Here is a 19,935-nt window from a genome sequence, read left to right on the forward strand (position 1 = left end):
TGCACCTTTTCAAGTTTTACCGTCTAGTACTTGGCTAGGAGGCTGCTAGTTGTAGTGGTAGCATGACCGAGCGGTCTAAGGTGCTGGATTAAGGCTCCAGTCTCTTCGGGGGCGTGGGTTCGAATCCCACTGCTGCCACGCAGATGTAGCTGCAAAGTTCCCTTGGTGTTGGGTTTCATGTCTTGCCAATAAATGGAAAGTCCTACATGGCATGGAGATGAAATTCTGTTGCCACACGTATGCCAAGTCCAACTTGCAGGAATCACCTCAAGAGTAAATCTTTTGATGGAGGGCTTTGAAGTCTTAACAACTTGCAGAATTTTCCCACCAGTTTTCAAGTTAATTTGTTGGTTTTCACTCATGGTGTCATCCCTGACTAGTTACTGCTTTTAACCAGAACCTGCAGCCAGTGGGGGAGTGGTTAAGGTGGTGCTGTGTTGCACTCACCATGACTGCAGAGTTACAAAAGTGTCCTTGATTTCACTACAGTGGTGTGCAAGCACCTCACTCCCATATGGTCTAGCGGTTAGGATTCCTGGTTTTCACCCAGGTGGCCCGGGTTCAACTCCCGGTATGGGAACATGTCTTTAATGTTTCCCTAAGCCAAGGTGTACCGTGTGCTATTCCTCTACTGGGATAAATGGGGATGGTTATTGGCAGGTACCTGTTGCCTTTTGACAATGTGCTAGTGAACAAAGCAATCACAAGGAGCTTCTTAGTGCAGCACTGCATACCCATTTGCAACCTCCAGTCAATACTCTCCAAGCAGGAGCAGAATACAGACTTTTCCCTCTTCCCCTTAGGATTGCCATGAAGGAAACAGGAAAACCAGCCAAAACCTGGCTAAGCGCATGTCACGACACAAAACAGCTAGCTGGTCAGGCCAGTTCTCAGCAGTCTGTTTAGACCTACAGTTCAGTGGCCGCTCTTCTACTGATGAGGATGTACACATTCTGGGCGGGGAGGTAGGATAGTGTGAGCGGGGAGTCAAGGAGGCCATTTATGTGAAAAGCAAATGGCCATCTTTGAACGGAGGGAGCAGGACTAAGGGTACATGTTTCACCATCTTTCAGTGCTGTGATTGCAGCCATTCCCCAACTCTCTGTGAATGGTAATCCTGTCCATTGATCAATGGTTGTGGCAATTTGCATGTGAATGATGATGAAAGTGAGCCAACAGCCCATTGTTAATCAGTGCAAACAAACTGATCACCATTGTTAATCAGTTTTGGGTATTATGCAAAGGTACTGTTTATGAAGTTGAAGAAACTCGTTCCAGTTTGTGTTACACCTTTGCAAGCTTTGCTGTTTCCCTGCTGTAACTACATGCCACTCAAGTGTGCTTCAAGTCCACCGCATTGTAAGGTGTTAGGTTGTGAGGTCTAAGGACCTGGGTTAAGGCTTTGGGCTCTTCACACGTGTGGGTTGAAATCTCATTGCTGCAATAGGATCTTACCCAGGGCAGGCAGATGCCATCCTGTCCAAAAACACTCAGTGAAGTAGGAGACCATTTCTTTCCTACAACATTAAGAGCATTGCTGAATGTTCTGGGCTTCTAGTTTGTGCTGCACCTTTTCAAGTTTTACCGTCTAGTACTTGGCTAGGAGGCTGCTAGTTGTAGTGGTAGCATGACCGAGCGGTCTAAGGTGCTGGATTAAGGCTCCAGTCTCTTTGGGGCCGTGGGTTCGAATCCCACTGCTGCCACGCAGATGTAGCTGCAAAGTTCCCTTGGTGTTGGGTTTCATGTCTTGCCAATAAATGGAAAGTCCTACATGGCATGGAGATGAAATTCTGTTGCCACACGTATGCCAAGTCCAACTTGCAGGAATCACCTCAAGAGTAACTCTTTTGATGGAGGGCTTTGAAGTCTTAACAACTTGCAGAATTTTCCCACCAGTTTTCAAGTTAATTTGTTGGTTTTCACTCATGGTGTCATCCCTGACTAGTTACTGCTTTTAACCAGAACCTGCAGCCAGTGGGGGAGTGGTTAAGGTGGTGCTGTGTTGCACTCACCATGACTGCAGAGTTACAAAAGTGTCCTTGATTTCACTACAGTGGTGTGCAAGCACCTCACTCCCATATGGTCTAGCGGTTAGGATTCCTGGTTTTCACCCAGGTGGCCCGGGTTCAACTCCCGGTATGGGAACATGTCTTTAATGTTTCCCTAAGCCAAGGTGTACCGTGTGCTATTCCTCTACTGGGATAAATGGGGATGGTTATTGGCAGGTACCTGTTGCCTTTTGACAATGTGCTAGTGAACAAAGCAATCACAAGGAGCTTCTTAGTGCAGCACTGCATACCCATTTGCAACCTCCAGTCAATACTCTCCAAGCAGGAGCAGAATACAGACTTTTCCCTCTTCCCCTTAGGATTGCCATGAAGGAAACAGGAAAACCAGCCAAAACCTGGCTAAGCGCATGTCACGACACAAAACAGCTAGCTGGTCAGGCCAGTTCTCAGCAGTCTGTTTAGACCTACAGTTCAGTGGCCGCTCTTCTACTGATGAGGATGTACACATTCTGGGCGGGGAGGTAGGATAGTGTGAGCGGGGAGTCAAGGAGGCCATTTATGTGAAAAGCAAATGGCCATCTTTGAACGGAGGGAGCAGGACTAAGGGTACATGTTTCACCATCTTTCAGTGCTGTGATTGCAGCCATTCCCCAACTCTCTGTGAATGGTAATCCTGTCCATTGATCAATGGTTGTGGCAATTTGCATGTGAATGATGATGAAAGTGAGCCAACAGCCCATTGTTAATCAGTGCAAACAAACTGATCACCATTGTTAATCAGTTTTGGGTATTATGCAAAGGTACTGTTTATGAAGTTGAAGAAACTCGTTCCAGTTTGTGTTACACCTTTGCAAGCTTTGCTGTTTCCCTGCTGTAACTACATGCCACTCAAGTGTGCTTCAAGTCCACCGCATTGTAAGGTGTTAGGTTGTGAGGTCTAAGGACCTGGGTTAAGGCTTTGGGCTCTTCACACGTGTGGGTTGAAATCTCATTGCTGCAATAGGATCTTACCCAGGGCAGGCAGATGCCATCCTGTCCAAAAACACTCAGTGAAGTAGGAGACCATTTCTTTCCTACAACATTAAGAGCATTGCTGAATGTTCTGGGCTTCTAGTTTGTGCTGCACCTTTTCAAGTTTTACCGTCTAGTACTTGGCTAGGAGGCTGCTAGTTGTAGTGGTAGCATGACCGAGCGGTCTAAGGTGCTGGATTAAGGCTCCAGTCTCTTCGGGGGCGTGGGTTCGAATCCCACTGCTGCCACGCAGATGTAGCTGCAAAGTTCCCTTGGTGTTGGGTTTCATGTCTTGCCAATAAATGGAAAGTCCTACATGGCATGGAGATGAAATTCTGTTGCCACACGTATGCCAAGTCCAACTTGCAGGAATCACCTCAAGAGTAAATCTTTTGATGGAGGGCTTTGAAGTCTTAACAACTTGCAGAATTTTCCCACCAGTTTTCAAGTTAATTTGTTGGTTTTCACTCATGGTGTCATCCCTGACTAGTTACTGCTTTTAACCAGAACCTGCAGCCAGTGGGGGAGTGGTTAAGGTGGTGCTGTGTTGCACTCACCATGACTGCAGAGTTACAAAAGTGTCCTTGATTTCACTACAGTGGTGTGCAAGCACCTCACTCCCATATGGTCTAGCGGTTAGGATTCCTGGTTTTCACCCAGGTGGCCCGGGTTCAACTCCCGGTATGGGAACATGTCTTTAATGTTTCCCTAAGCCAAGGTGTACCGTGTGCTATTCCTCTACTGGGATAAATGGGGATGGTTATTGGCAGGTACCTGTTGCCTTTTGACAATGTGCTAGTGAACAAAGCAATCACAAGGAGCTTCTTAGTGCAGCACTGCATACCCATTTGCAACCTCCAGTCAATACTCTCCAAGCAGGAGCAGAATACAGACTTTTCCCTCTTCCCCTTAGGATTGCCATGAAGGAAACAGGAAAACCAGCCAAAACCTGGCTAAGCGCATGTCACGACACAAAACAGCTAGCTGGTCAGGCCAGTTCTCAGCAGTCTGTTTAGACCTACAGTTCAGTGGCCGCTCTTCTACTGATGAGGATGTACACATTCTGGGCGGGGAGGTAGGATAGTGTGAGCGGGGAGTCAAGGAGGCCATTTATGTGAAAAGCAAATGGCCATCTTTGAACGGAGGGAGCAGGACTAAGGGTACATGTTTCACCATCTTTCAGTGCTGTGATTGCAGCCATTCCCCAACTCTCTGTGAATGGTAATCCTGTCCATTGATCAATGGTTGTGGCAATTTGCATGTGAATGATGATGAAAGTGAGCCAACAGCCCATTGTTAATCAGTGCAAACAAACTGATCACCATTGTTAATCAGTTTTGGGTATTATGCAAAGGTACTGTTTATGAAGTTGAAGAAACTCGTTCCAGTTTGTGTTACACCTTTGCAAGCTTTGCTGTTTCCCTGCTGTAACTACATGCCACTCAAGTGTGCTTCAAGTCCACCGCATTGTAAGGTGTTAGGTTGTGAGGTCTAAGGACCTGGGTTAAGGCTTTGGGCTCTTCACACGTGTGGGTTGAAATCTCATTGCTGCAATAGGATCTTACCCAGGGCAGGCAGATGCCATCCTGTCCAAAAACACTCAGTGAAGTAGGAGACCATTTCTTTCCTACAACATTAAGAGCATTGCTGAATGTTCTGGGCTTCTAGTTTGTGCTGCACCTTTTCAAGTTTTACCGTCTAGTACTTGGCTAGGAGGCTGCTAGTTGCAGTGGTAGCATGACCGAGCGGTCTAAGGTGCTGGATTAAGGCTCCAGTCTCTTCGGGGGCGTGGGTTCGAATCCCACTGCTGCCACGCAGATGTAGCTGCAAAGTTCCCTTGGTGTTGGGTTTCATGTCTTGCCAATAAATGGAAAGTCCTACATGGCATGGAGATGAAATTCTGTTGCCACACGTATGCCAAGTCCAACTTGCAGGAATCACCTCAAGAGTCAATCTTTTGATGGAGGGCTTTGAAGTCTTAACAACTTGCAGAATTTTCCCACCAGTTTTCAAGTTAATTTGTTGGTTTTCACTCATGGTGTCATCCCTGACTAGTTACTGCTTTTAACCAGAACCTGCAGCCAGTGGGGGAGTGGTTAAGGTGGTGCTGTGTTGCACTCACCATGACTGCAGAGTTACAAAAGTGTCCTTGATTTCACTACAGTGGTGTGCAAGCACCTCACTCCCATATGGTCTAGCGGTTAGGATTCCTGGTTTTCACCCAGGTGGCCCGGGTTCAACTCCCGGTATGGGAACATGTCTTTAATGTTTCCCTAAGCCAAGGTGTACCGTGTGCTATTCCTCTACTGGGATAAATGGGGATGGTTATTGGCAGGTACCTGTTGCCTTTTGACAATGTGCTAGTGAACAAAGCAATCACAAGGAGCTTCTTAGTGCAGCACTGCATACCCATTTGCAACCTCCAGTCAATACTCTCCAAGCAGGAGCAGAATACAGACTTTTCCCTCTTCCCCTTAGGATTGCCATGAAGGAAACAGGAAAACCAGCCAAAACCTGGCTAAGCGCATGTCACGACACAAAACAGCTAGCTGGTCAGGCCAGTTCTCAGCAGTCTGTTTAGACCTACAGTTCAGTGGCCGCTCTTCTACTGATGAGGATGTACACATTCTGGGCGGGGAGGTAGGATAGTGTGAGCGGGGAGTCAAGGAGGCCATTTATGTGAAAAGCAAATGGCCATCTTTGAACGGAGGGAGCAGGACTAAGGGTACATGTTTCACCATCTTTCAGTGCTGTGATTGCAGCCATTCCCCAACTCTCTGTGAATGGTAATCCTGTCCATTGATCAATGGTTGTGGCAATTTGCATGTGAATGATGATGAAAGTGAGCCAACAGCCCATTGTTAATCAGTGCAAACAAACTGATCACCATTGTTAATCAGTTTTGGGTATTATGCAAAGGTACTGTTTATGAAGTTGAAGAAACTCGTTCCAGTTTGTGTTACACCTTTGCAAGCTTTGCTGTTTCCCTGCTGTAACTACATGCCACTCAAGTGTGCTTCAAGTCCACCGCATTGTAAGGTGTTAGGTTGTGAGGTCTAAGGACCTGGGTTAAGGCTTTGGGCTCTTCACACGTGTGGGTTGAAATCTCATTGCTGCAATAGGATCTTACCCAGGGCAGGCAGATGCCATCCTGTCCAAAAACACTCAGTGAAGTAGGAGACCATTTCTTTCCTACAACATTAAGAGCATTGCTGAATGTTCTGGGCTTCTAGTTTGTGCTGCACCTTTTCAAGTTTTACCGTCTAGTACTTGGCTAGGAGGCTGCTAGTTGTAGTGGTAGCATGACCGAGCGGTCTAAGGTGCTGGATTAAGGCTCCAGTCTCTTCGGGGGCGTGGGTTCGAATCCCACTGCTGCCACGCAGATGTAGCTGCAAAGTTCCCTTGGTGTTGGGTTTCATGTCTTGCCAATAAATGGAAAGTCCTACATGGCATGGAGATGAAATTCTGTTGCCACACGTATGCCAAGTCCAACTTGCAGGAATCACCTCAAGAGTAAATCTTTTGATGGAGGGCTTTGAAGTCTTAACAACTTGCAGAATTTTCCCACCAGTTTTCAAGTTAATTTGTTGGTTTTCACTCATGGTGTCATCCCTGACTAGTTACTGCTTTTAACCAGAACCTGCAGCCAGTGGGGGAGTGGTTAAGGTGGTGCTGTGTTGCACTCACCATGACTGCAGAGTTACAAAAGTGTCCTTGATTTCACTACAGTGGTGTGCAAGCACCTCACTCCCATATGGTCTAGCGGTTAGGATTCCTGGTTTTCACCCAGGTGGCCCGGGTTCAACTCCCGGTATGGGAACATGTCTTTAATGTTTCCCTAAGCCAAGGTGTACCGTGTGCTATTCCTCTACTGGGATAAATGGGGATGGTTATTGGCAGGTACCTGTTGCCTTTTGACAATGTGCTAGTGAACAAAGCAATCACAAGGAGCTTCTTAGTGCAGCACTGCATACCCATTTGCAACCTCCAGTCAATACTCTCCAAGCAGGAGCAGAATACAGACTTTTCCCTCTTCCCCTTAGGATTGCCATGAAGGAAACAGGAAAACCAGCCAAAACCTGGCTAAGCGCATGTCACGACACAAAACAGCTAGCTGGTCAGGCCAGTTCTCAGCAGTCTGTTTAGACCTACAGTTCAGTGGCCGCTCTTCTACTGATGAGGATGTACACATTCTGGGCGGGGAGGTAGGATAGTGTGAGCGGGGAGTCAAGGAGGCCATTTATGTGAAAAGCAAATGGCCATCTTTGAACGGAGGGAGCAGGACTAAGGGTACATGTTTCACCATCTTTCAGTGCTGTGATTGCAGCCATTCCCCAACTCTCTGTGAATGGTAATCCTGTCCATTGATCAATGGTTGTGGCAATTTGCATGTGAATGATGATGAAAGTGAGCCAACAGCCCATTGTTAATCAGTGCAAACAAACTGATCACCATTGTTAATCAGTTTTGGGTATTATGCAAAGGTACTGTTTATGAAGTTGAAGAAACTCGTTCCAGTTTGTGTTACACCTTTGCAAGCTTTGCTGTTTCCCTGCTGTAACTACATGCCACTCAAGTGTGCTTCAAGTCCACCGCATTGTAAGGTGTTAGGTTGTGAGGTCTAAGGACCTGGGTTAAGGCTTTGGGCTCTTCACACGTGTGGGTTGAAATCTCATTGCTGCAATAGGATCTTACCCAGGGCAGGCAGATGCCATCCTGTCCAAAAACACTCAGTGAAGTAGGAGACCATTTCTTTCCTACAGCATTAAGAGCATTGCTGAATGTTCTGGGCTTCTAGTTTGTGCTGCACCTTTTCAAGTTTTACCGTCTAGTACTTGGCTAGGAGGCTGCTAGTTGTAGTGGTAGCATGACCGAGCGGTCTAAGGTGCTGGATTAAGGCTCCAGTCTCTTCGGGGGCGTGGGTTCGGATTCCAACTGCTGCCACTCAGATGTAGCTGCAAAGTTCCCTTGGTGTTGGGTTTCATGTCTTGCCAATAAATGGAAAGTCCTACATGGCATGGAGATGAAATTCTGTTGCCACACGTATGCCAAGTCCAACTTGCAGGAATCACCTCAAGAGTAAATCTTTTGATGGAGGGCTTTGAAGTCTTAACAACTTGCAGAATTTTCCCACCAGTTTTCAAGTTAATTTGTTGGTTTTCACTCATGGTGTCATCCCTGACTAGTTACTGCTTTTAACCAGAACCTGCAGCCAGTGGGGGAGTGGTTAAGGTGGTGCTGTGTTGCACTCACCATGACTGCAGAGTTACAAAAGTGTCCTTGATTTCACTACAGTGGTGTGCAAGCACCTCACTCCCATATGGTCTAGCGGTTAGGATTCCTGGTTTTCACCCAGGTGGCCCGGGTTCAACTCCCGGTATGGGAACATGTCTTTAATGTTTCCCTAAGCCAAGGTGTACCGTGTGCTATTCCTCTACTGGGATAAATGGGGATGGTTATTGGCAGGTACCTGTTGCCTTTTGACAATGTGCTAGTGAACAAAGCAATCACAAGGAGCTTCTTAGTGCAGCACTGCATACCCATTTGCAACCTCCAGTCAATACTCTCCAAGCAGGAGCAGAATACAGACTTTTCCCTCTTCCCCTTAGGATTGCCATGAAGGAAACAGGAAAACCAGCCAAAACCTGGCTAAGCGCATGTCACGACACAAAACAGCTAGCTGGTCAGGCCAGTTCTCAGCAGTCTGTTTAGACCTACAGTTCAGTGGCCGCTCTTCTACTGATGAGGATGTACACATTCTGGGCGGGGAGGTAGGATAGTGTGAGCGGGGAGTCAAGGAGGCCATTTATGTGAAAAGCAAATGGCCATCTTTGAACGGAGGGAGCAGGACTAAGGGTACATGTTTCACCATCTTTCAGTGCTGTGATTGCAGCCATTCCCCAACTCTCTGTGAATGGTAATCCTGTCCATTGATCAATGGTTGTGGCAATTTGCATGTGAATGATGATGAAAGTGAGCCAACAGCCCATTGTTAATCAGTGCAAACAAACTGATCACCATTGTTAATCAGTTTTGGGTATTATGCAAAGGTACTGTTTATGAAGTTGAAGAAACTCGTTCCAGTTTGTGTTACACCTTTGCAAGCTTTGCTGTTTCCCTGCTGTAACTACATGCCACTCAAGTGTGCTTCAAGTCCACCGCATTGTAAGGTGTTAGGTTGTGAGGTCTAAGGACCTGGGTTAAGGCTTTGGGCTCTTCACACGTGTGGGTTGAAATCTCATTGCTGCAATAGGATCTTACCCAGGGCAGGCAGATGCCATCCTGTCCAAAAACACTCAGTGAAGTAGGAGACCATTTCTTTCCTACAACATTAAGAGCATTGCTGAATGTTCTGGGCTTCTAGTTTGTGCTGCACCTTTTCAAGTTTTACCGTCTAGTACTTGGCTAGGAGGCTGCTAGTTGTAGTGGTAGCATGACCGAGCAGTCTAAGGTGCTGGATTAAGGCTCCAGTCTCTTTGGGGGCGTGGGTTCGAATCCCACTGCTGCCACGCAGATGTAGCTGCAAAGTTCCCTTGGTGTTGGGTTTCATGTCTTGCCAATAAATGGAAAGTCCTACATGGCATGGAGATGAAATTCTGTTGCCACACGTATGCCAAGTCCAACTTGCAGGAATCACCTCAAGAGTAAATCTTTTGATGGAGGGCTTTGAAGTCTTAACAACTTGCAGAATTTTCCCACCAGTTTTCAAGTTAATTTGTTGGTTTTCACTCATGGTGTCATCCCTGACTAGTTACTGCTTTTAACCAGAACCTGCAGCCAGTGGGGGAGTGGTTAAGGTGGTGCTGTGTTGCACTCACCATGACTGCAGAGTTACAAAAGTGTCCTTGATTTCACTACAGTGGTGTGCAAGCACCTCACTCCCATATGGTCTAGCGGTTAGGATTCCTGGTTTTCACCCAGGTGGCCCGGGTTCAACTCCCGGTATGGGAACATGTCTTTAATGTTTCCCTAAGCCAAGGTGTACCGTGTGCTATTCCTCTACTGGGATAAATGGGGATGGTTATTGGCAGGTACCTGTTGCCTTTTGACAATGTGCTAGTGAACAAAGCAATCACAAGGAGCTTCTTAGTGCAGCACTGCATACCCATTTGCAACCTCCAGTCAATACTCTCCAAGCAGGAGCAGAATACAGACTTTTCCCTCTTCCCCTTAGGATTGCCATGAAGGAAACAGGAAAACCAGCCAAAACCTGGCTAAGCGCATGTCACGACACAAAACAGCTAGCTGGTCAGGCCAGTTCTCAGCAGTCTGTTTAGACCTACAGTTCAGTGGCCGCTCTTCTACTGATGAGGATGTACACATTCTGGGCGGGGAGGTAGGATAGTGTGAGCGGGGAGTCAAGGAGGCCATTTATGTGAAAAGCAAATGGCCATCTTTGAACGGAGGGAGCAGGACTAAGGGTACATGTTTCACCATCTTTCAGTGCTGTGATTGCAGCCATTCCCCAACTCTCTGTGAATGGTAATCCTGTCCATTGATCAATGGTTGTGGCAATTTGCATGTGAATGATGATGAAAGTGAGCCAACAGCCCATTGTTAATCAGTGCAAACAAACTGATCACCATTGTTAATCAGTTTTGGGTATTATGCAAAGGTACTGTTTATGAAGTTGAAGAAACTCGTTCCAGTTTGTGTTACACCTTTGCAAGCTTTGCTGTTTCCCTGCTGTAACTACATGCCACTCAAGTGTGCTTCAAGTCCACCGCATTGTAAGGTGTTAGGTTGTGAGGTCTAAGGACCTGGGTTAAGGCTTTGGGCTCTTCACACGTGTGGGTTGAAATCTCATTGCTGCAATAGGATCTTACCCAGGGCAGGCAGATGCCATCCTGTCCAAAAACACTCAGTGAAGTAGGAGACCATTTCTTTCCTACAACATTAAGAGCATTGCTGAATGTTCTGGGCTTCTAGTTTGTGCTGCACCTTTTCAAGTTTTACCGTCTAGTACTTGGCTAGGAGGCTGCTAGTTGTAGTGGTAGCATGACCGAGCGGTCTAAGGTGCTGGATTAAGGCTCCAGTCTCTTCGGGGGCGTGGGTTCGAATCCTACTGCTGCCACGCAGATGTAGCTGCAAAGTTCCCTTGGTGTTGGGTTTCATGTCTTGCCAATAAATGGAAAGTCCTACATGGCATGGAGATGAAATTCTGTTGCCACACGTATGCCAAGTCCAACTTGCAGGAATCACCTCAAGAGTAAATCTTTTGATGGAGGGCTTTGAAGTCTTAACAACTTGCAGAATTTTCCCACCAGTTTTCAAGTTAATTTGTTGGTTTTCACTCATGGTGTCATCCCTGACTAGTTACTGCTTTTAACCAGAACCTGCAGCCAGTGGGGGAGTGGTTAAGGTGGTGCTGTGTTGCACTCACCATGACTGCAGAGTTACAAAAGTGTCCTTGATTTCACTACAGTGGTGTGCAAGCACCTCACTCCCATATGGTCTAGCGGTTAGGATTCCTGGTTTTCACCCAGGTGGCCCGGGTTCAACTCCCGGTATGGGAACATGTCTTTAATGTTTCCCTAAGCCAAGGTGTACCGTGTGCTATTCCTCTACTGGGATAAATGGGGATGGTTATTGGCAGGTACCTGTTGCCTTTTGACAATGTGCTAGTGAACAAAGCAATCACAAGGAGCTTCTTAGTGCAGCACTGCATACCCATTTGCAACCTCCAGTCAATACTCTCCAAGCAGGAGCAGAATACAGACTTTTCCCTCTTCCCCTTAGGATTGCCATGAAGGAAACAGGAAAACCAGCCAAAACCTGGCTAAGCGCATGTCACGACACAAAACAGCTAGCTGGTCAGGCCAGTTCTCAGCAGTCTGTTTAGACCTACAGTTCAGTGGCCGCTCTTCTACTGATGAGGATGTACACATTCTGGGCGGGGAGGTAGGATAGTGTGAGCGGGGAGTCAAGGAGGCCATTTATGTGAAAAGCAAATGGCCATCTTTGAACGGAGGGAGCAGGACTAAGGGTACATGTTTCACCATCTTTCAGTGCTGTGATTGCAGCCATTCCCCAACTCTCTGTGAATGGTAATCCTGTCCATTGATCAATGGTTGTGGCAATTTGCATGTGAATGATGATGAAAGTGAGCCAACAGCCCATTGTTAATCAGTGCAAACAAACTGATCACCATTGTTAATCAGTTTTGGGTATTATGCAAAGGTACTGTTTATGAAGTTGAAGAAACTCGTTCCAGTTTGTGTTACACCTTTGCAAGCTTTGCTGTTTCCCTGCTGTAACTACATGCCACTCAAGTGTGCTTCAAGTCCACCGCATTGTAAGGTGTTAGGTTGTGAGGTCTAAGGACCTGGGTTAAGGCTTTGGGCTCTTCACACGTGTGGGTTGAAATCTCATTGCTGCAATAGGATCTTACCCAGGGCAGGCAGATGCCATCCTGTCCAAAAACACTCAGTGAAGTAGGAGACCATTTCTTTCCTACAACATTAAGAGCATTGCTGAATGTTCTGGGCTTCTAGTTTGTGCTGCACCTTTTCAAGTTTTACCGTCTAGTACTTGGCTAGGAGGCTGCTAGTTGCAGTGGTAGCATGACCGAGCGGTCTAAGGTGCTGGATTAAGGCTCCAGTCTCTTCGGGGGCGTGGGTTCGAATCCCACTGCTGCCACGCAGATGTAGCTGCAAAGTTCCCTTGGTGTTAGGTTTCATGTCTTGCCAATAAATGGAAAGTCCTACATGGCATGGAGATGAAATTCTGTTGCCACACGTATGCCAAGTCCAACTTGCAGGAATCACCTCAAGAGTAAATCTTTTGATGGAGGGCTTTGAAGTCTTAACAACTTGCAGAATTTTCCCACCAGTTTTCAAGTTAATTTGTTGGTTTTCACTCATGGTGTCATCCCTGACTAGTTACTGCTTTTAACCAGAACCTGCAGCCAGTGGGGGAGTGGTTAAGGTGGTGCTGTGTTGCACTCACCATGACTGCAGAGTTACAAAAGTGTCCTTGATTTCACTACAGTGGTGTGCAAGCACCTCACTCCCATATGGTCTAGCGGTTAGGATTCCTGGTTTTCACCCAGGTGGCCCGGGTTCAACTCCCGGTATGGGAACATGTCTTTAATGTTTCCCTAAGCCAAGGTGTACCGTGTGCTATTCCTCTACTGGGATAAATGGGGATGGTTATTGGCAGGTACCTGTTGCCTTTTGACAATGTGCTAGTGAACAAAGCAATCACAAGGAGCTTCTTAGTGCAGCACTGCATACCCATTTGCAACCTCCAGTCAATACTCTCCAAGCAGGAGCAGAATACAGACTTTTCCCTCTTCCCCTTAGGATTGCCATGAAGGAAACAGGAAAACCAGCCAAAACCTGGCTAAGCGCATGTCACGACACAAAACAGCTAGCTGGTCAGGCCAGTTCTCAGCAGTCTGTTTAGACCTACAGTTCAGTGGCCGCTCTTCTACTGATGAGGATGTACACATTCTGGGCGGGGAGGTAGGATAGTGTGAGCGGGGAGTCAAGGAGGCCATTTATGTGAAAAGCAAATGGCCATCTTTGAACGGAGGGAGCAGGACTAAGGGTACATGTTTCACCATCTTTCAGTGCTGTGATTGCAGCCATTCCCCAACTCTCTGTGAATGGTAATCCTGTCCATTGATCAATGGTTGTGGCAATTTGCATGTGAATGATGATGAAAGTGAGCCAACAGCCCATTGTTAATCAGTGCAAACAAACTGATCACCATTGTTAATCAGTTTTGGGTATTATGCAAAGGTACTGTTTATGAAGTTGAAGAAACTCGTTCCAGTTTGTGTTACACCTTTGCAAGCTTTGCTGTTTCCCTGCTGTAACTACATGCCACTCAAGTGTGCTTCAAGTCCACCGCATTGTAAGGTGTTAGGTTGTGAGGTCTAAGGACCTGGGTTAAGGCTTTGGGCTCTTCACACGTGTGGGTTGAAATCTCATTGCTGCAATAGGATCTTACCCAGGGCAGGCAGATGCCATCCTGTCCAAAAACACTCAGTGAAGTAGGAGACCATTTCTTTCCTACAACATTAAGAGCATTGCTGAATGTTCTGGGCTTCTAGTTTGTGCTGCACCTTTTCAAGTTTTACCGTCTAGTACTTGGCTAGGAGGCTGCTAGTTGTAGTGGTAGCATGACCGAGCGGTCTAAGGTGCTGGATTAAGGCTCCAGTCTCTTCGGGGGCGTGGGTTCGAATCCCACTGCTGCCACGCAGATGTAGCTGCAAAGTTCCCTTGGTGTTGGGTTTCATGTCTTGCCAATAAATGGAAAGTCCTACATGGCATGGAGATGAAATTCTGTTGCCACACGTATGCCAAGTCCAACTTGCAGGAATCACCTCAAGAGTAAATCTTTTGATGGAGGGCTTTGAAGTCTTAACAACTTGCAGAATTTTCCCACCAGTTTTCAAGTTAATTTGTTGGTTTTCACTCATGGTGTCATCCCTGACTAGTTACTGCTTTTAACCAGAACCTGCAGCCAGTGGGGGAGTGGTTAAGGTGGTGCTGTGTTGCACTCACCATGACTGCAGAGTTACAAAAGTGTCCTTGATTTCACTACAGTGGTGTGCAAGCACCTCACTCCCATATGGTCTAGCGGTTAGGATTCCTGGTTTTCACCCAGGTGGCCCGGGTTCAACTCCCGGTATGGGAACATGTCTTTAATGTTTCCCTAAGCCAAGGTGTACCGTGTGCTATTCCTCTACTGGGATAAATGGGGATGGTTATTGGCAGGTACCTGTTGCCTTTTGACAATGTGCTAGTGAACAAAGCAATCACAAGGAGCTTCTTAGTGCAGCACTGCATACCCATTTGCAACCTCCAGTCAATACTCTCCAAGCAGGAGCAGAATACAGACTTTTCCCTCTTCCCCTTAGGATTGCCATGAAGGAAACAGGAAAACCAGCCAAAACCTGGCTAAGCGCATGTCACGACACAAAACAGCTAGCTGGTCAGGCCAGTTCTCAGCAGTCTGTTTAGACCTACAGTTCAGTGGCCGCTCTTCTACTGATGAGGATGTACACATTCTGGGCGGGGAGGTAGGATAGTGTGAGCGGGGAGTCAAGGAGGCCATTTATGTGAAAAGCAAATGGCCATCTTTGAACGGAGGGAGCAGGACTAAGGGTACATGTTTCACCATCTTTCAGTGCTGTGATTGCAGCCATTCCCCAACTCTCTGTGAATGGTAATCCTGTCCATTGATCAATGGTTGTGGCAATTTGCATGTGAATGATGATGAAAGTGAGCCAACAGCCCATTGTTAATCAGTGCAAACAAACTGATCACCATTGTTAATCAGTTTTGGGTATTATGCAAAGGTACTGTTTATGAAGTTGAAGAAACTCGTTCCAGTTTGTGTTACACCTTTGCAAGCTTTGCTGTTTCCCTGCTGTAACTACATGCCACTCAAGTGTGCTTCAAGTCCACCGCATTGTAAGGTGTTAGGTTGTGAGGTCTAAGGACCTGGGTTAAGGCTTTGGGCTCTTCACACGTGTGGGTTGAAATCTCATTGCTGCAATAGGATCTTACCCAGGGCAGGCAGATGCCATCCTGTCCAAAAACACTCAGTGAAGTAGGAGACCATTTCTTTCCTACAACATTAAGAGCATTGCTGAATGTTCTGGGCTTCTAGTTTGTGCTGCACCTTTTCAAGTTTTACCGTCTAGTACTTGGCTAGGAGGCTGCTAGTTGTAGTGGTAGCATGACCGAGCGGTCTAAGGTGCTGGATTAAGGCTCCAGTCTCTTCGGGGGCGTGGGTTCGAATCCCACTGCTGCCACGCAGATGTAGCTGCAAAGTTCCCTTGGTGTTGGGTTTCATGTCTTGCCAATAAATGGAAAGTCCTACATGGCATGGAGATGAAATTCTGTTGCCACACGTATGCCAAGTCCAACTTGCAGGAATCACCTCAAGAGTAAATCTTTTGATGGAGGGCTTTGAAGTCTTAACAACTTGCAGAATTTTCCCACCAGTTTTCAAGTTAATTTGTTGGTTTTCACTCATGGTGTCATCCCTGACTAGTTACTGCTTTTAACCAGAACCTGCAGCCAGTGGGGGAGTGGTTAAGGTGGTGCTGTGTTGCACTCACCATGACTGCAGAGTTACAAAAGTGTCCTTGATTTCACTACAGTGGTGTGCAAGCACCTCACTCCCATATGGTCTAGCGGTTAGGATTCCTGGTTTTCACCCAGGTGGCCCGGGTTCAACTCCCGGTATGGGAACATGTCTTTAATGTTTCCCTAAGCCAAGGTGTACCGTGTGCTATTCCTCTACTGGGATAAATGGGGATGGTTATTGGCAGGTACCTGTTGCCTTTTGACAATGTGCTAGTGAACAAAGCAATCACAAGGAGCTTCTTAGTGCAGCACTGCATACCCATTTGCAACCTCCAGTCAATACTCTCCAAGCAGGAGCAGAATACAGACTTTTCCCTCTTCCCCTTAGGATTGCCATGAAGGAAACAGGAAAACCAGCCAAAACCTGGCTAAGCGCATGTCACGACACAAAACAGCTAGCTGGTCAGGCCAGTTCTCAGCAGTCTGTTTAGACCTACAGTTCAGTGGCCGCTCTTCTACTGATGAGGATGTACACATTCTGGGCGGGGAGGTAGGATAGTGTGAGCGGGGAGTCAAGGAGGCCATTTATGTGAAAAGCAAATGGCCATCTTTGAACGGAGGGAGCAGGACTAAGGGTACATGTTTCACCATCTTTCAGTGCTGTGATTGCAGCCATTCCCCAACTCTCTGTGAATGGTAATCCTGTCCATTGATCAATGGTTGTGGCAATTTGCATGTGAATGATGATGAAAGTGAGCCAACAGCCCATTGTTAATCAGTGCAAACAAACTGATCACCATTGTTAATCAGTTTTGGGTATTATGCAAAGGTACTGTTTATGAAGTTGAAGAAACTCGTTCCAGTTTGTGTTACACCTTTGCAAGCTTTGCTGTTTCCCTGCTGTAACTACATGCCACTCAAGTGTGCTTCAAGTCCACCGCATTGTAAGGTGTTAGGTTGTGAGGTCTAAGGACCTGGGTTAAGGCTTTGGGCTCTTCACACGTGTGGGTTGAAATCTCATTGCTGCAATAGGATCTTACCCAGGGCAGGCAGATGCCATCCTGTCCAAAAACACTCAGTGAAGTAGGAGACCATTTCTTTCCTACAACATTAAGAGCATTGCTGAATGTTCTGGGCTTCTAGTTTGTGCTGCACCTTTTCAAGTTTTACCGTCTAGTACTTGGCTAGGAGGCTGCTAGTTGCAGTGGTAGCATGACCGAGCGGTCTAAGGTGCTGGATTAAGGCTCCAGTCTCTTCGGGGGCGTGGGTTCGAATCCCACTGCTGCCACGCAGATGTAGCTGCAAAGTTCCCTTGGTGTTGGGTTTCATGTCTTGCCAATAAATGGAAAGTCCTACATGGCATGGAGATGAAATTCTGTTGCCACACGTATGCCAAGTCCAACTTGCAGGAATCACCTCAAGAGTCAATCTTTTGATGGAGGGCTTTGAAGTCTTAACAACTTGCAGAATTTTCCCACCAGTTTTCAAGTTAATTTGTTGGTTTTCACTCATGGTGTCATCCCTGACTAGTTACTGCTTTTAACCAGAACCTGCAGCCAGTGGGGGAGTGGTTAAGGTGGTGCTGTGTTGCACTCACCATGACTGCAGAGTTACAAAAGTGTCCTTGATTTCACTACAGTGGTGTGCAAGCACCTCACTCCCATATGGTCTAGCGGTTAGGATTCCTGGTTTTCACCCAGGTGGCCCGGGTTCAACTCCCGGTATGGGAACATGTCTTTAATGTTTCCCTAAGCCAAGGTGTACCGTGTGCTATTCCTCTACTGGGATAAATGGGGATGGTTATTGGCAGGTACCTGTTGCCTTTTGACAATGTGCTAGTGAACAAAGCAATCACAAGGAGCTTCTTAGTGCAGCACTGCATACCCATTTGCAACCTCCAGTCAATACTCTCCAAGCAGGAGCAGAATACAGACTTTTCCCTCTTCCCCTTAGGATTGCCATGAAGGAAACAGGAAAACCAGCCAAAACCTGGCTAAGCGCATGTCACGACACAAAACAGCTAGCTGGTCAGGCCAGTTCTCAGCAGTCTGTTTAGACCTACAGTTCAGTGGCCGCTCTTCTACTGATGAGGATGTACACATTCTGGGCGGGGAGGTAGGATAGTGTGAGCGGGGAGTCAAGGAGGCCATTTATGTGAAAAGCAAATGGCCATCTTTGAACGGAGGGAGCAGGACTAAGGGTACATGTTTCACCATCTTTCAGTGCTGTGATTGCAGCCATTCCCCAACTCTCTGTGAATGGTAATCCTGTCCATTGATCAATGGTTGTGGCAATTTGCATGTGAATGATGATGAAAGTGAGCCAACAGCCCATTGTTAATCAGTGCAAACAAACTGATCACCATTGTTAATCAGTTTTGGGTATTATGCAAAGGTACTGTTTATGAAGTTGAAGAAACTCGTTCCAGTTTGTGTTACACCTTTGCAAGCTTTGCTGTTTCCCTGCTGTAACTACATGCCACTCAAGTGTGCTTCAAGTCCACCGCATTGTAAGGTGTTAGGTTGTGAGGTCTAAGGACCTGGGTTAAGGCTTTGGGCTCTTCACACGTGTGGGTTGAAATCTCATTGCTGCAATAGGATCTTACCCAGGGCAGGCAGATGCCATCCTGTCCAAAAACACTCAGTGAAGTAGGAGACCATTTCTTTCCTACAACATTAAGAGCATTGCTGAATGTTCTGGGCTTCTAGTTTGTGCTGCACCTTTTCAAGTTTTACCGTCTAGTACTTGGCTAGGAGGCTGCTAGTTGTAGTGGTAGCATGACCGAGCGGTCTAAGGTGCTGGATTAAGGCTCCAGTCTCTTCGGGGGCGTGGGTTCGAATCCCACTGCTGCCACGCAGATGTAGCTGCAAAGTTCCCTTGGTGTTGGGTTTCATGTCTTGCCAATAAATGGAAAGTCCTACATGGCATGGAGATGAAATTCTGTTGCCACACGTATGCCAAGTCCAACTTGCAGGAATCACCTCAAGAGTAAATCTTTTGATGGAGGGCTTTGAAGTCTTAACAACTTGCAGAATTTTCCCACCAGTTTTCAAGTTAATTTGTTGGTTTTCACTCATGGTGTCATCCCTGACTAGTTACTGCTTTTAACCAGAACCTGCAGCCAGTGGGGGAGTGGTTAAGGTGGTGCTGTGTTGCACTCACCATGACTGCAGAGTTACAAAAGTGTCCTTGATTTCACTACAGTGGTGTGCAAGCACCTCACTCCCATATGGTCTAGCGGTTAGGATTCCTGGTTTTCACCCAGGTGGCCCGGGTTCAACTCCCGGTATGGGAACATGTCTTTAATGTTTCCCTAAGCCAAGGTGTACCGTGTGCTATTCCTCTACTGGGATAAATGGGGATGGTTATTGGCAGGTACCTGTTGCCTTTTGACAATGTGCTAGTGAACAAAGCAATCACAAGGAGCTTCTTAGTGCAGCACTGCATACCCATTTGCAACCTCCAGTCAATACTCTCCAAGCAGGAGCAGAATACAGACTTTTCCCTCTTCCCCTTAGGATTGCCATGAAGGAAACAGGAAAACCAGCCAAAACCTGGCTAAGCGCATGTCACGACACAAAACAGCTAGCTGGTCAGGCCAGTTCTCAGCAGTCTGTTTAGACCTACAGTTCAGTGGCCGCTCTTCTACTGATGAGGATGTACACATTCTGGGCGGGGAGGTAGGATAGTGTGAGCGGGGAGTCAAGGAGGCCATTTATGTGAAAAGCAAATGGCCATCTTTGAACGGAGGGAGCAGGACTAAGGGTACATGTTTCACCATCTTTCAGTGCTGTGATTGCAGCCATTCCCCAACTCTCTGTGAATGGTAATCCTGTCCATTGATCAATGGTTGTGGCAATTTGCATGTG

General features: G+C 46.9%; 1 protein-coding gene and 25 non-coding genes across 26 annotated transcripts in view; all 26 read left to right on the forward strand.

Annotated features, from left to right (window-relative positions):
- nhsl2 (NHS-like 2) overlaps positions 1–19,935 on the forward strand; it is a 225,123-nt gene that overhangs the window by 39,291 nt on the left and 165,897 nt on the right. The gene's annotated exons all lie outside the window — the stretch shown is intronic.
- On the forward strand, positions 57–138 carry trnal-aag (transfer RNA leucine (anticodon AAG)). Its single transcript has one exon. It is a non-coding gene; the product is annotated as a tRNA-Leu (tRNA).
- trnae-uuc (transfer RNA glutamic acid (anticodon UUC)) lies at positions 509–580 on the forward strand. Its single transcript has one exon. It is a non-coding gene; the product is annotated as a tRNA-Glu (tRNA).
- trnal-aag (transfer RNA leucine (anticodon AAG)) lies at positions 1,622–1,703 on the forward strand. Its single transcript has one exon. It is a non-coding gene; the product is annotated as a tRNA-Leu (tRNA).
- trnae-uuc (transfer RNA glutamic acid (anticodon UUC)) lies at positions 2,074–2,145 on the forward strand. The gene has a single exon. It is a non-coding gene; the product is annotated as a tRNA-Glu (tRNA).
- On the forward strand, positions 3,187–3,268 carry trnal-aag (transfer RNA leucine (anticodon AAG)). The gene has a single exon. It is a non-coding gene; the product is annotated as a tRNA-Leu (tRNA).
- On the forward strand, positions 3,639–3,710 carry trnae-uuc (transfer RNA glutamic acid (anticodon UUC)). Its single transcript has one exon. It is a non-coding gene; the product is annotated as a tRNA-Glu (tRNA).
- trnal-aag (transfer RNA leucine (anticodon AAG)) lies at positions 4,752–4,833 on the forward strand. Its single transcript has one exon. It is a non-coding gene; the product is annotated as a tRNA-Leu (tRNA).
- On the forward strand, positions 5,204–5,275 carry trnae-uuc (transfer RNA glutamic acid (anticodon UUC)). Its single transcript has one exon. It is a non-coding gene; the product is annotated as a tRNA-Glu (tRNA).
- On the forward strand, positions 6,317–6,398 carry trnal-aag (transfer RNA leucine (anticodon AAG)). The gene has a single exon. It is a non-coding gene; the product is annotated as a tRNA-Leu (tRNA).
- On the forward strand, positions 6,769–6,840 carry trnae-uuc (transfer RNA glutamic acid (anticodon UUC)). Its single transcript has one exon. It is a non-coding gene; the product is annotated as a tRNA-Glu (tRNA).
- trnae-uuc (transfer RNA glutamic acid (anticodon UUC)) lies at positions 8,335–8,406 on the forward strand. The gene has a single exon. It is a non-coding gene; the product is annotated as a tRNA-Glu (tRNA).
- Positions 9,448–9,529, forward strand: trnal-aag (transfer RNA leucine (anticodon AAG)). Its single transcript has one exon. It is a non-coding gene; the product is annotated as a tRNA-Leu (tRNA).
- trnae-uuc (transfer RNA glutamic acid (anticodon UUC)) lies at positions 9,900–9,971 on the forward strand. The gene has a single exon. It is a non-coding gene; the product is annotated as a tRNA-Glu (tRNA).
- On the forward strand, positions 11,013–11,094 carry trnal-aag (transfer RNA leucine (anticodon AAG)). The gene has a single exon. It is a non-coding gene; the product is annotated as a tRNA-Leu (tRNA).
- trnae-uuc (transfer RNA glutamic acid (anticodon UUC)) lies at positions 11,465–11,536 on the forward strand. Its single transcript has one exon. It is a non-coding gene; the product is annotated as a tRNA-Glu (tRNA).
- Positions 12,578–12,659, forward strand: trnal-aag (transfer RNA leucine (anticodon AAG)). The gene has a single exon. It is a non-coding gene; the product is annotated as a tRNA-Leu (tRNA).
- trnae-uuc (transfer RNA glutamic acid (anticodon UUC)) lies at positions 13,030–13,101 on the forward strand. The gene has a single exon. It is a non-coding gene; the product is annotated as a tRNA-Glu (tRNA).
- Positions 14,143–14,224, forward strand: trnal-aag (transfer RNA leucine (anticodon AAG)). Its single transcript has one exon. It is a non-coding gene; the product is annotated as a tRNA-Leu (tRNA).
- trnae-uuc (transfer RNA glutamic acid (anticodon UUC)) lies at positions 14,595–14,666 on the forward strand. The gene has a single exon. It is a non-coding gene; the product is annotated as a tRNA-Glu (tRNA).
- Positions 15,708–15,789, forward strand: trnal-aag (transfer RNA leucine (anticodon AAG)). Its single transcript has one exon. It is a non-coding gene; the product is annotated as a tRNA-Leu (tRNA).
- Positions 16,160–16,231, forward strand: trnae-uuc (transfer RNA glutamic acid (anticodon UUC)). The gene has a single exon. It is a non-coding gene; the product is annotated as a tRNA-Glu (tRNA).
- Positions 17,273–17,354, forward strand: trnal-aag (transfer RNA leucine (anticodon AAG)). Its single transcript has one exon. It is a non-coding gene; the product is annotated as a tRNA-Leu (tRNA).
- Positions 17,725–17,796, forward strand: trnae-uuc (transfer RNA glutamic acid (anticodon UUC)). Its single transcript has one exon. It is a non-coding gene; the product is annotated as a tRNA-Glu (tRNA).
- On the forward strand, positions 18,838–18,919 carry trnal-aag (transfer RNA leucine (anticodon AAG)). Its single transcript has one exon. It is a non-coding gene; the product is annotated as a tRNA-Leu (tRNA).
- On the forward strand, positions 19,290–19,361 carry trnae-uuc (transfer RNA glutamic acid (anticodon UUC)). Its single transcript has one exon. It is a non-coding gene; the product is annotated as a tRNA-Glu (tRNA).

The sequence above is a fragment of the Mchenga conophoros genome, linkage group LG3 (assembly GCF_057382185.1).
Source record: "Mchenga conophoros isolate Kocher_MC1m ecotype Shallow Benthic linkage group LG3, M_conophoros_male_GT1.1, whole genome shotgun sequence".
NCBI classification, from domain to species: domain Eukaryota; kingdom Metazoa; phylum Chordata; class Actinopteri; order Cichliformes; family Cichlidae; genus Mchenga; species Mchenga conophoros.